The following is a 17571-nucleotide window of genomic DNA, read 5'->3' as shown; positions in this document are numbered from 1 at the left end:
TACTGGTTTCTCATTTAACATAGCAGTTTGAATTTCCTTTAAAAAAATAACTTCATTTAATTTTTTTTCAGTGAATTGATTTAAACACGAGGATTAAGTTAATAACAGTACAGGTGGTGCCAAGGATAAGATGGTTCCAGAAGTGGCACCAGGATGACTGAATTTGGGAGAATGCTGATAAATGACAAGTTGTCTTTGGGTTAGGCTGTGTTGGGAGTGTTGGTTTTATAGTTCTCCCTGCAGATGACGGACGTATGGGGAGGCATTTCAACCAGACAGTCAGAAGGCACTGTGGACATCTGAGCTTGCCATGTTGGCTGGTTGGCCAGTCCCTCTTGAGTCTGCCTCAGTGTCTCACTCTGCTCTTTTACACGGCGAGGAAGTTTGTTCTTTAAAGCCTTTTGCAAGTGGTCTGAGTCCTTGAGGTTGAAATACAAAGTCAGAGTCTTGAGTGGACTTGCATGGTCCCTGTAAATGCAGGCCCTGCACAGTTGGTCACGTCCCCAGTGAGCCAGCAGACCCGGGTGAGCCCGTGTGTGTGCTCTCCGCAGTGTCCGCCAGTCGGTGGCTGCCAGCCCACTCCGGAGCTCCCAGACAAGGTCAGGTCAGGGTGCAGCGGTAGTGATGAAAACACGTGCTTGCATGTAACTGTGTCACTTGCTCATTCGCTTCACACACATTGAGTGCCTCTAGAGCCCCAGCCGCTCTTCGGGGCTCTGGGAAGAGCTGGCCCCTGAAAGCCCACTTCCCCTCAGACAAGAAGCCGTAAGCTCAGGGGCCAGCAAGCAGTTTTATTGCTCAGGGCTGACTCCTCGACCTACTGCTTTTGGGGTTGTTTGGAAAAATAGTATTAAAGCAGCAATGAGCGGTAGCAGTTCATGTATCCAGGGCTGTTATGGGCCACGCATTGAGAACCATTTGTGCGCATTTTCTGATTTGCTGCTATTTCTTATTCTGTTATTCAGACAAGGAGAGCAAGACTAGAAGAGGAAGGTGGGTTATTTGAGGGCCCACAGCTGGGAAGCAGGCACCCCCCACCCCCACCCCAGCCCCCAGAGCCTCTGCGGCAGTCTCTCCCGTCCTTCTGCTCACCCACTGTGCTGCTCTGTCTCTCACTAGAAATGCAGTGGAAACCGAGATCAGAGGCAGTGAGTGACTCTCGCAGGGTCACATGGCAGACTGGGAGCAGGCGTGGGACTTCCCTCCAGTTCTGACTGTCACGCTGTCCCTGACACGGTGCGGCCTCTCTGTGCTCCCTCCAGTCCCTGGGTCAGGCCGTGCTGGGAGCAGCAGGCACGCCAGCACTTGCATAACAGGACTGTCTTCCAAGTCGTAGCAGGACCGTTAGTTCAAGCAGTTCAGAAATCATCAAATTCAACTGCCTTTTGTAATCACCAACCTCAAACTCTTGAAGAAAGCTATCACCCATTTTGCTCTAATCCTAGATGTTAGCAAATGACTGAATTTTTGTACTCATAGATTTAGAAACGAAGGCGATTTTCCTTTTAGCAAAACCCTATACCACAAACCTCTTTTTATATGTCTCTCGAGATCCAGCCTTTTACACGGCTTAGAGAAATATTGTGGTGGCGAAAATATGCATAAAAAAGTGAGTGATTTTACTTTTGAAATACTGCCAAAGTGAAATCTCTCCTGGATAGGCAGATGACAGTTTAGCACTTACGGGCCTTCAGATTCTGAGCACCGTCAGAAGTGAACGCAAGTGCAGGTGGCTGGGCTGCCAAAAACCGCGTGTAGCCTCCTGCTTCTCATCACCTCCCATCTTCAGACATGGAAATTTCCTTGTGTGTAAAACATAATGACAAATGAAAGAAGGCCTGCCAGTTCAGAACTGATCTCCTTTTGTGCTGTTGGACTGAGGAGAGGAAAAACCTCGCATTGAAATTCCATGTGGACGCCCCCGTTTACTACTCCGTTTGAAAGCCTGCGAGCACGCCAGAAGTATTGCTGGCCTCCTCTCTCCTGTGTGTATTCCGCCCCCCCCTTCGTGCTCTAGCCCTCGTGTGCCTCTCTGCACCGGGAGAGGTGGGTGTTGTGTAGCCTGACACATGGAAAGGTAGAAACAGATGCTAGATGCAAACCCTGCTGGAGGGGGCAGCCTGTCCTAGAGCCCCGCTCCATCTGCCTTCTACTGGGAGGAGATGTGCAGTCAGCCCACTCTGGGATGTCGTCTTTTTTCCGGGCAGGGGAGGAGAGGTGGAGGGCGGGAGGCTGTTTCAGAAAGAGCACCGCTAGTAACGGTTAAACAAAATAATAGCTGCTAGCCAGCTCGCTGTTTGTTCTGTGCGAGGCGAGGTGCTGAGCACTTGCACGTGAATTCTCTCTTTCATTTCTTACAGCCACTCTAGGCGTTAGTTTTCTCTCTAGTTTACCAACTGAAAGGCTCCAGCCTTTCACGGAGAGGCTAAATCGCTTTTCCAACTTTAGCCAGTGGTGTATCTGGCAGTTTGAACCCAAGTGTGTCTGAATCTAGAACAGCTCTTCTTGCTGTGTCTCACCCTTCAGTCCCACGTTTCAGCTCGATTCCTGTACCGGGATGTGCCTGAGTAAGACGTTACTCCACGGTTTCGCAGCTTAGCACCATTACAAACAGGAAACCTGCCCATGCCTCTCTTTCAGTTAGTTTAAATCAGTTGCTTGTTCAGATGCAATGAATGCACTTTAATCTGTAGCTTTCTCCTCTTTTTTTTTTTTTAAGTTAATGCAGCTTGTTGAAGTGATAAGGTTGCCTTTGAGAGTTTTCTGTATCCTGTACTTGAGGGACTGCATCCCCATGGTGCCATTGAACATGTTCTTTTGTCTCCTGAATTTCTCAGGAAGTGTAGCTAACTCTAGAGCTTGGTCCAATGCCCATTTAATTCTTGGGCAAGAGTGCTGCGCAGGTGGTGGGGTAATCTACCATTGAGAGGACGTACGCAGCTGCTTGCCGACGCCAGCTTTGCTGGGCATGGCACACTCTGACCGCTCCATTCCTCTCCTACCTCTACGTGCATTCATTCATTCTGCTCTTCTCCACTCACTCTTCCAGGTGGTCAGACCAGGAATCCTCTGCCTGCTCCCAGGCAGTTCTTTCCACAGTTAGTGGTAGTAGTGGTCGGCCAGTATTTCTCAGGTCGAATTATGTTGTGCATTACTGGCAAGTTCCAAGCCTGAGCCTGTGGTAAGTCCCAATCAAACTGAATTTTGAAGGAAATTTTGTTTAAACTGCAATCCTGGACAACAGCCAGACTCCACACTGGCTGGCAGGCAGAGGCATCCATTAGAGTATGAAGAGCGGGGACCTTTACTAGTCATGCAGACCACATACTGGCGTTTTCTGAATTGGGCTCTGCAACCGTAGTCCATTGTTTGGGGCACTTTTGTACATTTTCATTCCTAGTTTCTAGCTGCTTAGCGCCCTGAAAAGTGCATATTTTGAACAGAGCTTGGAACAGTTTGACAGCTACTAGAACTAGAAGCTCTGTAGATATTTTGTCTTTTACAGAAGATAAAAAGTTTGAGTTCCAGGCACTCCTGAAATAATGGACACCTGGATTCCAATCCTGGAGTTTTGAAAACTGGTAATGGTACATAATACAGGAAATTCTTGGCTTGGACCCCAGGTACACATCAGCTCTTACAGTGTTGACCAAGTGTTTTGATTTCTTCTGAAAATTAATTGAAATCAATAGTCAGTTCATATTAAAATAATATATACAATTCTGATGGTTTCTAGAACTTCATTTTTGGTCATGGATCTCTACTTTACCTTCTCAACTTTCTGTCTCCAGTATAATTTAGGGAAATTAGACTTTGTTTCATTTAGAAAATAATATAGAATAGTGATGTTTTAAAAAAAAAACTGCTAAAAGAACAGTTTTCTTTCTTTATTTTTTAAACATTTGAGGGGGATAATCTTTAACAAAATTATTTATTTTTACTCTTTACTAAATTATTTTCAGAACTTGAATCTACTGATCCCAGATATAATATTCTTGGATCCTTATTCCAAATTTTGCTGTCTCAAATCTGTCTATGGAAGTGGGTGGGCCATAAATTATAAATAAATTCTACATTTTGAGGGATAAATTACCCTGAAGACCGATGTGTAAATTGCGGCTTAATCTTTCTTTTTCTTCTCCGCTCAATTTTAAGAATAATGTTTTAGCCAACATATCTGCATTCCTCTTTGCTCGACACGAGAAATCCATTTCTGGTTTGCCTAGCAAAGGATCATATTGCTTTGCTTTTCTACACAGTACGAAATCCAAAAGAAAAGAGAAAAGGAGAGGCAGATTTTAGCTGTAATTAATTCTCTAAATCTAGATCTTAATTAAGACTTTTTAAGGAAAAATTTCAAAAGGCTACAAGTTAATTTTTCCCCATCCCATACATTTTCCATGTTAAGGTATTGAAAAATTATATTGTGAATCATTTAATATATCTAGAAATATCAGGGAAGAACGATTCCCTTGTAAATAAATTTCTTCCCTCTGAAATTTAATTCTTTAGGTATATTTTAATATAATTCTTTTTTAAAATTTCAGAAACATTTTATGTACCATCATTTCTTATTAAACAAAAATACTAACTCACAGTAGTATAGTGTAATGCAGGGGTCAGCAAACTTTTTTGTAAAGAACCAGGGAATAAATATTTTAGACTTTTCAGGCCCTGAGATATCTGTTGCAATTACTCAGCTCTGCCTTTGTGGCATGAAAGCAGCCATGGACAGTATTTGAGTGGGTGAGCATGACTGTGTTTCAGTAAAATTTTATTTGGAGAAAGAGGAGATGAGCTAGATTTGCACAAGAGTCATAGTGTGCCAGCCATGGTGTGGAAAGAATAGAGTTTTGTGGCTCAGCAGAACTTAGATTTAAATCCCAGTTCTGCTGTCTTACTAGCTGTGTGACTTTGGGCAAACTATTAGCATCTCTGTACCTTGCTTTCCAAATCTATGTGAAGTAGATTATCACATAAATTTTTTTTATGGTTTTGGAGAGAAGAGCCATAATGCATGGAATAACCAGAGACACCTCAGTGTGCTGTGCCTCTGAGTGTTATTAACGTGTATTTTTCTTATCTTGATCCTAAGATGCTCTGAGAGGTTTTCAAGAATACATACAGTATGATAAAATAGAAATAAAAGTCTGCTTGGACAGGGAAAATGGATGAAGTGGACTTGTAAGATGTGGTCCTAGTGGAAGTGTGAATCTTACAAGGACTTTTGCAATCCTTGAAAATTGGACCTAAGAATGACCTCTGAGATTCCTGGCAGTCAAGGGCAGAGGGAAAATGAACTTCACATTGCCCACAAAGCTAGAAGCATCGCAAGAGCCAGGCAGAAGTGATCGTCACCTATACTGATGCTCCCCTGAGGGTCTCAGTGTACTTTTTACTCTGCTGAGCGTTCCCCCCGGTCGTTGTTGCTCTTCCCAAAGCCCTTGATTTAAGGGATGCTTTGCAGTTTCCTTTTGAAGTAAATGCCTAGACTCTATTTTCTTTGCTATTGCTACCTCTGTTTCCCTTGGCTTTTGGCACTTTCTCCAGATGATTAGTGTTGCTGTAAGAACATCCTGCTTTGAATATACAGGAGTATATGGAAGGTATAGTGGCACATACTGAAAATAATTAGCCTGTGTGTTTTGGGGCACTGAAGAATCTCATCCGCCTTCTTCTCCCCTCCTTTTCTGTGTATTTTTTCATTTTTCCCCTTACTTCATTATTTAGTCAATGCTTGCAGTGGTGCCAGGAACTGGGCTAGACACTAGAAGTGAACCATTTGCCATCTCACTTCTCCTGTGCCTTCTTTCTCTCTTAGAATAGTCATGAGCTTAAAGACTTTTTGCTAGCTTCCCATGATGACTATCTTCAAAAACGTATCCTTAGTGGAGAAGAGTATTTATTACATTAATTAGGGGCCACATTGCAAATAAATTTGTCAGAAAAAAAATTCAGTGAGCCTTTTGGCATCATTAAAAGTCATCACAGCTAAGGAATACATGAAGCTGTGTTCGAATTAACCACAACGATGTTTGCAAAATAAACACTTTTGATTTCCCAACAGAATTCTCCGTTCAGCTATCACTATCATGTTTCATGACATCAAAGTGATGTATGTTAATTGAAGGCACACACAAAAAACTTCCCTTCCAGGAAGAATAAAAACCCAGCTTTGGAGGACAGATAAAAACAATTACTCTGTGGTTGCCTCTTCCCACACTCACCATCCCACCGATGTATACATAACCCATGTTATGTCTTTAGCTCTAGCAAATAATTTTATTGCTCGTGCTCAACAATGACCACTTAAATCACTGGACTAGAGAACAAGTCAGCAAAGTTTTTCCATTATGGAAAAACTTTGCTGACTTGTATATATGACTGTATACATATATACATATATATGTATATGTATATACATATATACTTGTATATATGACTGTATACATACATATATATATATATATATGTAGATATTCTTGCTTTTATGAACCAGATGATCTCTGTAGTAGCTAGTGTTGACTGCATCTTGATTGTTGAGTGAGACATTTGTAATTCGAAAGTAGCCACTGAGAACTTGTCAATGACTGTTTCCGTGTTCCAATAAAACTTTACAAAAACAGAAAATGGGTCGGAGTTGGGATTTGATCTAGAATTTGTGGTTTGCTAATCCTCGGACCAGAAACCACTGTCTCTTGAAATGTAACTCATTTTAATAGCATCTTTTCTTATTATGAGAAATACATGGAATTTTTCTTAGGAAATGGATTATGTTAGGCCTGGTCAAGATATGTAAGTGTGTATAGCCAATGTTTCTATGCTTGGTTAATTTCAACTCTCTGCAGTTACTCTGCAGTACTCTTTGATACTTAGAGGCTGGGAGAAGAGATAAGAGTTTGAAGAACAGTGTGCTCTGCTGAGGTTTGTAAATAACGCTGTATGGGAAAGCAGGTCAGCTACAACAACTAAGTATTATTAAATATTGGAGACACTGAAGTCCTAATTTGGGCTTGGAACCATATAACGCTAATGATGATCATAATTGCTCATATTTATCACCTATTTATTATGTGTCAAGCACAGCTAAGCACTTAAATGTCATCCCATTTTATCTTCACTAGGCCTCAGAGGGTAGGTCAAAAATGGTAGAAGAATGGCAGTGTCTTATGGCTCGACCTAAGGCTGTGATGAGTCACATTTCCTAGATCAAGATATTGAGGTTTAAAGAGATTAAGGACCTTGACCAAGGTCATGCTAGCTACTAGGTAGTAAGGCTACAACTTGGTCCAAAAATGTGTGCTGCCATTGAGCTCAGCTTAAACAGTAGTTTGGAGAATCAGAAAGATCTGTCTCATTTGGGAAATGCATCATGTAGGATGCATTGCCTCCGAAGGCAATTTGTCCCATTAATAGGATGGATGACAACGCCTGCCTACAGGGACAATTATTAAGGTCACTTCAAGGTTGAAGGAGATGCTCCTTCCAGCCAATTTTCTATCAGCAAGAGGAAATTGTTTTGCTGAAATATGTGGAAATGAGGTTAAACAAACCCAATGGAAGAGAGGCTCCTCCCCTCAGTTGAGGAACTCAGACTATTTTCACCAAATGTGTGGAGGTGTCTCTCTGTGGAGTCAGTTTAAGCAGAAATGGCAGCTGTTACTCTCATTCGCAATTGGACTTTGCACATTTACTCCAAATACTAGTGTTCATTTCCCCTTACTTCCTACTTTTCTTCATAATGATGCCCTGCAGGTAGGCAGAAGAAGACCGAAGGGTCGTTTGCTATTTATGCATCTGAACTGCCCCAGTGATCACTCTCAAACCCAAACCCAGCCCTGACACTGTCCTGTGGAAGAACCTTTTGGTGGTGTCTTGCCACCTGAACTGCAAAGGCTGCCTCTGCCGGTGTGGCCCCCCAAGTCCTGTGGGGTCTGGGCCCTCCTCCACCCTCATTTATGATTGTGTCCTCCCAGCCCTGTGTCTCTGTACTCTGCTTACAGACATGTGTAGAGGTTCTGCCTCCTGGTTCTGGGCCTGTACTCCTGACCTGTGCCACCCCCCTCCTACCTGTCCACTACCTGCTCACTGGATGACTTGGTCCCGTCCTCTGCAGAGCCTCCATGGTTGAATTGACAAGTCACTTAGCGGAGAGTCGACAACATATCCAGTCATCTTGCCCCAATACTTTGGGGATGCTTTTCTCTTCATTGATTTTTCTTCATTAGGCTGAGCCCCACAGAGGCAGCAGCCTTGGCTAATTCATCTTTCTCTTAGCTCTGGATCTCTGTTCCATACCTTTCTTACATGGGGACCTTAGCAAATTCCTTCATCTCTCTGATCTTAAGTTTCTTCATCGGTGAAAGTGGGAGATCATGGTAATATCATGGGTGGTTGCGAGGATTAAATAACATAATGTTTCTAAAACATAGTACCTACCTGATACCTAATATACACTTAATGAATTTTTGCAGGATCACCATTGTTGTTATCATTATCGGCATCCTTTGCAACTATTACGTGTACCTCTTTGTAATAAGCTCACAAAGTGAATGGGTGGGATGTGTGGGTGGGTGGATGGATGGGAGGGAGGACAGAGAAACTAAAACAGAAACACACAGTTTCATTTGGTGACCTGAACTTTGCTTTTAACATGCTGATTCTCAGGCATTTACAGTTCTTGAACAGATACTTACATGGGTGATATAGAGGTTATACATTTACAAATCTTGGGAAACAAATTTTAAAGCAATTGTATGTACAGTAGTTATTTCAGGCAAAACACCCCATAAAAGTTCCTTCCAGGAAACCATGGACACCTTTGCCTGCTAGGAACCAGGGCTTTACTGGAGTGGCGCAGACCACGTGGCTGAGCTAGGCTAGCATCGCTTGGTGTGGACAGGGACTCACCCTTCAGGGCTCTGCCAGACCTGTTTTTTGGTCTGCACTGAGACTGCCCCCAAGTCATTGAGGCAGCAAGTCTGTGATTACCCTCAGAGAGCTCTGGTTTATGTAAGGCTCGGGAAGAACATTTCAGTGTCTGTGGTTGAACATTTTATGTCCCATCTTGGCTCATGACTCCATCTCGGTTTTTCTCCTTACACTGTCCAGCCACTCACATTGTCACATTGGAATGCTCCTTTTACATAATTGACATGTTGGGGACTTGTGCTCAACCACACCGAAATCACATTTTAATAACACAGGAACCGTCTCTTTCCCCCAGTACTTTGTTGAGAAGCTAATTCTTGTCAGCCTAAAAACTTGAATATGCATTTGAAATAAATCAGCGGTGCTATACCGTGGCAGCCTGCTGAAAATCTCCAATGAAGATTGTGTTTTCCGTTGAACTACTTGTCACCACACTGTGTTTTTAATATTGTGAGTCCTTTGTTTTCTTCATTTCGTAAACATCTGCCCAGTACCATGTCATTAGCAGCAGAGCTCTTATTTTGCCTTTTAAAAGTCACCGACTCATAATCAGGTAGGTTTAGCTGATATTATACAATAATTGATAACCAAAAACAGAAAGAAGACAAGGCTTCTGGTTGTCTTGAGAAGTGTGAGCAGTGGGAAGGTTGACAAATGACGTAGCTTTGGGAAGTGGATCTGGGCAAATGTCTCCTGCCTAAAAAGACAGAGGTGTTTCAACTTCCCACATCAGATCTCCAGACTCCCAGGGGACTGTCACAGTGGTTCTCAGCTCACTTGTTAAAAAACACTGATGCCTGGCTGCTACTCCCATTCTACTCTCACTGCGTCTGAGATGTCCCTGGGGCATTTGGATTTTCAGAAGCGTCCCCAGTGGTTCAGCGAGCTGCTTTGTGGGGCACTGAGCACCGCCCACCTCCTCTGACTCCGCCATCTGGGGGTCTTGGTTATTTTTGCCCACCCAGAGTTCTGCAGGGATAATCGCTTCACCCCTTCTGCTGTCATCCTCTCCCCTGACATAGCTCGGAGCACTGACACAGATCTCTGACAGACCACCATGAACTGGGGTGTCAGACGAGCTCGGCTCAAATCCTGTCTTGACAACTTAGGGCTCTGACCCTCAGTTTCTTCCTCTGTCAAATGGAGTATCGTGAAGGGCCAGAGCCGCATTCTGCGGATTAAAAGCGGAGTGTTCATATGATGGGTGCACGCATGTCTGGGGAAGAGCGGATCCATGGCTAAAGGCAGCCCGGCCTGCTCTTGTGTCCCCCACAGCCCAGTGCAGAAAGCTCAGGGAGGTGGGGCACCTCCAGGGAGGCTCCTGGACCTCAGACGAAGGAAGCCAAGGGCCAGGGGTAGAGGTCCGCCCCATGTGATATGCCCCTTTATGATAGGGTTTGATGTTTGATGATGTCAGAGTTTGAGGTTTTAAGTTAGTGAAGGTGGCCCTTCTCCCTGTCACACACATTTGTTCCTCCCAGGTCCTGTTTTGTGCTTTCTGTGTTTTATGTAACTGTTGAGAAAATGCAGCACCAGAAACCAGACCCCTGGAAGGTTGAAACCTATGCCCTGAATGCAGCCATACTGCTTCTCTGGAAAGGGTATTTCACACAGAGGATATGGTGGTAACTTGTTTTTTTAAATGTACCACTTTTTTTTTTTTTTTTGTAGATTTTAAAAGCATTATATAAGTCTTATGGAACATTTTTGAAATTATAGGGGAACATACAGAATAAAGCCCATGTTAACCATAATTCCACCACCCAAGACAATCCATGATGGCAGTCTGATGTACCCATTTTTATTCTGTGTTCATAGATTCTTTCTTTTTGTTTTAAAGATTTTATTTATTTATTTGACAGAGAGAGATCACAAGTAGGCAGAGAGGTAGGCAGAGAGAGAGGGGGAGACAGGCTCACGCTCACCACTAAGCAGAGAGCCCGATGCAGGGCTCGATCCCAGGACCCCGATCCCATGACCCGAGCTGAAGGCAGAGGCTTTAACCCACTGAGCCACCCAGGCGCCCCTGTGTTCATAGATTCTTAAAAAGAAAAAAAAAAAAAAGGCTGTTTACCTATATTCTGTATTTACTTTTATTTGGAGATAATTCACATATCATGAAATTCACCACTTTAAGGCGTTCAGTTCATTGGCTTTTTTAGTATATTCACCAGGTTGCCCAGCCATTACCACGATTGAATTCCAGAACATTTTCGTCATCCTAAGAAGAGCCCTCTAACCCATTAGCTGTCATTCCCCAATTTCTCTCCACTCCCAGCACCTCCCTGGAAACCACTGATCTACTTTCTGTCTCTGGATTTGTGGCCTTTCGTGTGTGGCTTCTTTCACTTAGTGTAATGTTTTCAAGATTCCTCCGTGTTCCACATGTATATTGGTCCTCCATTCTATCTTAGTGCTAGATAAGATTCCGTTGCACTGATACCATGCTTGCTGTATCCGTTCATCACCTTGATCAACATTTGGGCCGTTTATTCTTTGGGACTGTTAAGAATAATGTTTTTATGAACATTTGTGTATAGGTTCTGTGTGGATGCATATTGTCATCTCTCTTGGGTATATGCCTGGAAGTGGAATTGCGGGGTCAGGTGGTGACTTCATATTTAACTTTTTGAAGAACTATCAAACTTTCCTGTAGCTGCTACCCCCTTGTACACTCCTCCCGGCAGCGCCTGATGAGTCCAGGTTCTCCACAACCTCGCCAACACTTGTTAGTATTCTTTTCCATATTAAATTAAAGCTATCTTTTTTTTATTGTAGCCACCCTAGTGGGTGGGAAGGGGTTATATGACATATATTCTCTTATAATCTCTTTTTCTTCATTCTAAGAACAACATGGGCATTTTTTAAAAGGCATCTGAAGTGTTTCTCTAACTTGAATTCTAAGAACTTTACAGTAATGCATTGAATATAAGTAAACTTACTTAACCAATCTTAAAAAGTGCAAAATAATGCCATAGGTTTTAGAAAATTCCGGGACTAATATATCAAGGAAAGAAAAAAAGTAAAAATATCAACCCAATCTTTTAAAAAAATGGCTAAAATTTAGTTGTTAGAAATAAATTCAACCTGATTTGTTAAAATTCTAATAGTGGGCTGAAATAATGTCACAAACTTAAATGATGTAGCTTTGTGTAACCTATCAATTGTCCAAAAAAAAAAAAAAAAAAAAGGAACCCAAAACATACAATTTTATTTTCATTGAACTTGCTATATCTTGGTTTTGTCTCATTTTCTGTTCACGGTGGAAGTTTGAGGATAAGGTGGACAGATTCTGGAGAGTGGTTAGCCATGGCTGCCCCAGTTAGGGTTGGGGGTGGGGAAGGAGCCCAGCTGGAGGCCATCTAACTCATTCTGAGAGTGTTAGGGTAGGTTTCTCTGCACCCTGCATTTTTTGTAATTGATACATAATTTGTATACCATAAAATTCACCATTTTAAAGTGTACAGCTCAGTAGTTCTTATTCTACCCACTGAGTTGTACGGTCGTTCCCAATATTTCCAGAACATTTTCATCACTCCAAAAAGGAACCAATGTCTATGCTCTCTAGCCATTATTTCCCACCTCCCCCTGCCTCTGCAGCCCTAGGCAACAGCTAATTTTTCTGTCTGCCTATTTGCCACTTCTGGACGTTCCATGCCAGTGGAATCATGTGATAGGTTGTCGTTTACGCCTGATTTGTATAATGTTCTCAAAGTTCATCCATGTCATAGCATGATCAATAGTTCATTGCTTTTTATGGCTGAAAAATATTCTGTTACACAGGTAGACACATTTTGTTGATCTGTGCATCACTTGGTGGACATTGGGATTATTTCCACTTTTTGGCTTTTTCGAATAATGCTGCCATGAACCTTACTCCCAGGGCCTTGCTTTCTTGGAGGAAATCATGATGCTTGCAAGGTAAAGGTGTTGGATGGTAGCCTGGTGGGGACACTGAAACAAGTCTCTGGGGACCAGTATTCCTCCCACACTCAACACCAAGACCCTTTCAGAGCCCCTCTTGAAGGACATCACCCAGGGGTCTTCCAATCGCCTAGAAGCATGTCTCTTGGGGAGAAGTTTTCACGTCCACAATCACAGCCAACAAGAGACATCAGATGTTGCAGTTACCCTTTTTCTTTTTCTTTCTTTTTTTCTGGTTTGAGAGCCACTCGCGCAAAGTGACAGGCTGCCTCCAACTTGGGCTCAATTATTTTGTAAAGCTTTTTGTTTATTTGACCTCTCCTGACCCAGGAAATAATTCTGACCAATCATAGCTGACTCCCTTTGGCCCTGAGGTCTGGCTGCTTTACAGCTGATGACAGAGGGGCCACAGTGCTACCACATCTGAATTAATCCTGAACTCCAGAGCTGCGTGCTCTTCTCCAGCAAGGTTGTATTTCTTCATTAGCTATTCCCAGGGCCCAGGGAGTCCCAGAGGATGTCAGAGTACATTAATTTTTATCATAACATGGAATCTTTCAGGTCTGAATGGCAGCACACAGCTGTCAAGGGCTTTCTGAACTCGATTACAGCTCCATATATCTCTAGGCAAAACAGAGGCAGGAGTCCTCATTGGCAAGGGAATGTACAAAATGCATGAGATGTTTTATTGTTTGAGTAACTTGACCATGCACTTAAGCACATTCCCCAACTAATTTTTTTTTCCTGGTGTCCATGTAAGTTCACCTCTGCCATCTTACATTAAAACCTCCTCCCTTCACTGTGCCCATATAAGGTATATTTTAAATAAGCTCTTTTGCATAATGGTAATGAAATCATCATCTGGTACTTAGACAGCTATTCTATAAATATATTAAAAAATGAATGTTCCCAAGATTTTTTAGCAGAATTTAGCAGAATTCATTTAGCAGATTGGTATTACAGAGTTTATAAATAATGGCTTGTAATGCTTAATATTGCTTTGTGGCCACAGAATATAATTTTAATTTGAAGGGATACTAATTTGTTTTCAGAAAGACAAGTTATTTCTTCATTGACTTTATATTCCCTCCTTGTCAACAGAGTAGAATGCTTGGAGGGATGCATTTTACTTAGAGAAGCAGCCCAGGCATTATTTTAACCTTGTCGGCAATTGCAAGAACCCCCTCTAAGCAGTGTCCTGTACTCCACTCTGCTTGGTATGGCTGTAAGGACCCCTCCCCACCTTTCCCCCACAACAAGGAAAGCACAGTCAAAGAGAGAAGGCCCTGTTTTCAGTTGTGAGGGTGAATGTGTTCTTAGTAGGCATCACCAATTTACCGCCGGCTCTAGTCCTTCCCTCAAGTGTCCTGGAGAATTCTGATTTCTTTGTCATGGATGTGTTTTCTGAGGCCACGCGCACTATTCATTTAATTTTTCCCACTGCAGAGCAGCCAAACAGCATGAGCTCTGTGAGCCACTGAGCAGTTTCCCAAAGTGCTCACATCGCTGTTTATGTATAAGATGGACACCGGCAAACACTCTGTTTATCTTAACACATACTAATTTTTAAAAACCCAAACCAGGGCAGCAACCCCCCTTAGCAGCTGTTTTTGTGAAGGGCAAGACTGAGAAATACAGATGCGTTGGTTTCCAGTGCATTTTTTTTTTTTTAAGGGGATGTAGGTGGTCCTTAAATTTGACAAAACTTAGGCAGGTGACGCGTAAGTGACTGCTCTGTGGAGGAAGCTGACGCAGAGAGAGGCTGTGTGGGTTAAAGCAGAGTACGGACTGTGCGCGCAGTTCTGGAGCTGAGTGAGCTCCCACTGGCTGTGGGAGCGCAAGAGCGACTCAGCCCTTCAGGGCTTTCTAGCCCACTGTCATGACTTACTCCTTCTTGTGTCTGAGAAAACTGAGTTACCGAGGAAGCTGTGAGCTCCCTCTTCTCTAAACGGTGCCTGTCCCAGCCCACCCCATCCACCAGCTTCTTCCCTTCCCGCATTCATATGAATAGTAGTCACATTCTCTGAGTTCCCTTGTGGAGTTTGTCGAACACTAGTGTGACCTCCCAAGGCTTCTTCCCTATCGCGAGTGATTTCTGCAGGACATGACTATCATTCCTTTGTCAGATGAGCAAATGGGAATTTGTCAAGAGAGACTCCGGTTCGTTTGCATTTTCTCAGTCTGCGGGAACTGCGTTCAAGTGAAGTTACTGGCTTATGAGTGTGGTTGAATTTATCCTTACGGTTCCCACTCTTCCATCCTTAGTGTGCTTATCATTGATTGTCCAGTTTATTAAATATTCCCCAAGAGCCAGAGCACAGCAGTGAAGTACTGACTGCAAAGGGCAGAAGTGAAACTTGGGAACAAGTGGACCTTTAACACCAAAGGGTCAGACCTGCTTTTGAGATCTCATGTCGTTTGGACTAAGTGCTGTTGGTGGCATCATTACCAAATGGGCGCATTTTTTCCTAGAAAGCCCCCCTGGCAGAAGTTGTAGGTATTTTCCTGTTGTACATCTTGCCCCATTTAGAATCAGTGAGGTTGAGATTTTGTTGCTGGGCCGGTATATGATAGGATGTGAAAATATAATCAAGGTAATGGACATGAGGCAAAAATTTGGGGAAATAACAAAAACAAGAATGTTTCTATTTTCTGTTAGTGTATGTACTGATGTTCTGGAATTCACTATAAGAAGTTGTAAATGGTGCATGAAATGAAAAATTCCCGGTGGTCTCCTGGGATAGAGCCAGTGCCCTGCTCTATTCCTGCTGATTCGTGTGGATTATTTTCTTTATTCCAACTTAGGAAAAAAAAAAAAAAGTGTAGCTAGGTTATCTTAATAGCAGAATCCACTCTGGGTTAATTATTATGCTAATACTCGATGGTGTCCTTAAATTGTTAAAACGTGGCTCCTTCACATTTTAGAAGCAGGGCTAGACAGTCACTGACCTCCTATGCTGATGTTGATTTTATGTGTTTCTATTTCTCTTGTTTTATTTGCTTAATTTCCTTTTATATTTATTGGGGCTCTTGCCTCCTAGAGATACTGTGTAGGAACATGGAAAACCACATATAGCTATTTTATAAGTATGGAAGACAATTATGTACATATTTTATATCTGTGAATTATTGATAGATAGCTTGTTCTTAAAGTGTAGCCAAGGTCTAGGAAACAGTAAGCCAAGAAAAAAATAACCTGTTTTAGGTACCATCTCTCAGCTGATGTTAAGCGGTTTATGATTTCCTCTAATTTTCACGACTAGCAAGGTTGGTACTGTCATTCCCTTTAATCATTATTGCCATTGTGAGTTTGAGCGGCTATTTTTTCCATTATGTTACCTTAAACAAGCATTTTTTATGCTTGTTTGTCCATATACCACCTAAAGTCCCCTTGACTTTTACTGTGGGTATGCACAGTGCATCTGGGGGAGTGGAGGTCTTGGTGGACTGCTGGAGAGTCTGGAGCCTTCGCTGGGCTGGAGATAGCTAGCTGCACAAGAGAATGGCTGTGTTTCAGTTTATGCTGCCATCCGTGAGTTCAAAATAAGCCAGCCCTAGCGATCTGAGCAGAGATCTACCGTGGAATTCTACAGTGATTTTTTTTTTCTTCCTCTGTTTCTAGAAGAAATAGAAAACTTAACACTTACGATGTCTTAGAAACAGTTGTTTTGGGGACTTTGGGTCCTTAGGCCCTTTCTATTGAATTTCAGAGAATTTCCATGTAGTCTCAATTCCCACAGCTCCTTTGAGAAATGCCCCAGATGGTGTGACATTCTGTTTCAAGGAGGAATTGAAAAGTATTTCCCTTTACATAACATTACACTTAGCTCATTCTTTTGCTGTGTCTGAGATGGAATCCCCCAAAGCCACAATTGTGTTAATGTTCCGCCGGTGTTTATTTAGCCTGTAAAGGTCTGTCTCGTTTTCTGGAGCGCTTTACGATTCAGTTTACAGATCCTCACTGTAATTCAACCCCATGATGGTTGCTCCTGCTCTTCACACACTCTTTCAAAGCACCTTCTCAGTCCTCAGGTTTGACATTACATGTGGTTATTAGGTTGCTTGTATCATCTCAAATTGGTCTTGTCATCAAAGCGTAAGTAACTCAGTCTTCGAGGGTCAGCTAGAACTAAATCCAATTTTCTCCTGCGTTTTGGCTATATTTTAGGTAATAATAAATTGTAAAATATGGCTATGGAATGTGGTTTGTAAATCAAATGTCACTGGGAAAATAGCATTGATTTGATTTATTCATTAATTCATTCACTGATTCATTCATTCATGATGTACCAAAGGCTTACTTCTTACTACATGCAAACGAAGGCTGGCCAAACAAAGACTTCTTTCCTATGGACACTGATCGTAGTCTGCAGGCAAAGATAACGGACAGATCATGTCCCAAAGAGTTAAACAATGTAGAAATAGACATATCCCAAGCAGAATTGAAGCCCGTCCTGGGAGATGCTGCAGTTCAGAAGGTGATGTTCTGTTTCCAATAAACTCTCACGATGTGCTAGGGTTGGGTCATTGCCGGTTACTAATGGGCATTCAGACTAGTTGGCAGAGTTGAGAATGACAATGGATGTTTGTGGAGGAAACAGACACTGGCCCTTGAGGGCTCATGTCAGGAGGAGCTTGGTGTCTTGGCAGGGACTTGTAGGCCACGGAACTTGGGAAACAGCTGAATCTCCTGACGCATGCATTTGTGTAGTGGTC

At 42.7% G+C, this 17571-nt stretch overlaps 1 protein-coding gene across 7 annotated transcripts in view; it reads left to right on the top strand.

The window, feature by feature from the left end:
- The window catches only part of WWOX (WW domain containing oxidoreductase), a 937277-nt gene that overhangs the window by 247578 nt on the left and 672128 nt on the right, over positions 1-17571 (top strand). The window lies entirely within an intron of this gene.

Source organism: Meles meles, chromosome 19 (assembly GCF_922984935.1).
Source record: "Meles meles chromosome 19, mMelMel3.1 paternal haplotype, whole genome shotgun sequence".
Taxonomy (NCBI): domain Eukaryota; kingdom Metazoa; phylum Chordata; class Mammalia; order Carnivora; family Mustelidae; genus Meles; species Meles meles.
This window is presented reverse-complemented; position numbering and strand designations above follow the sequence as displayed.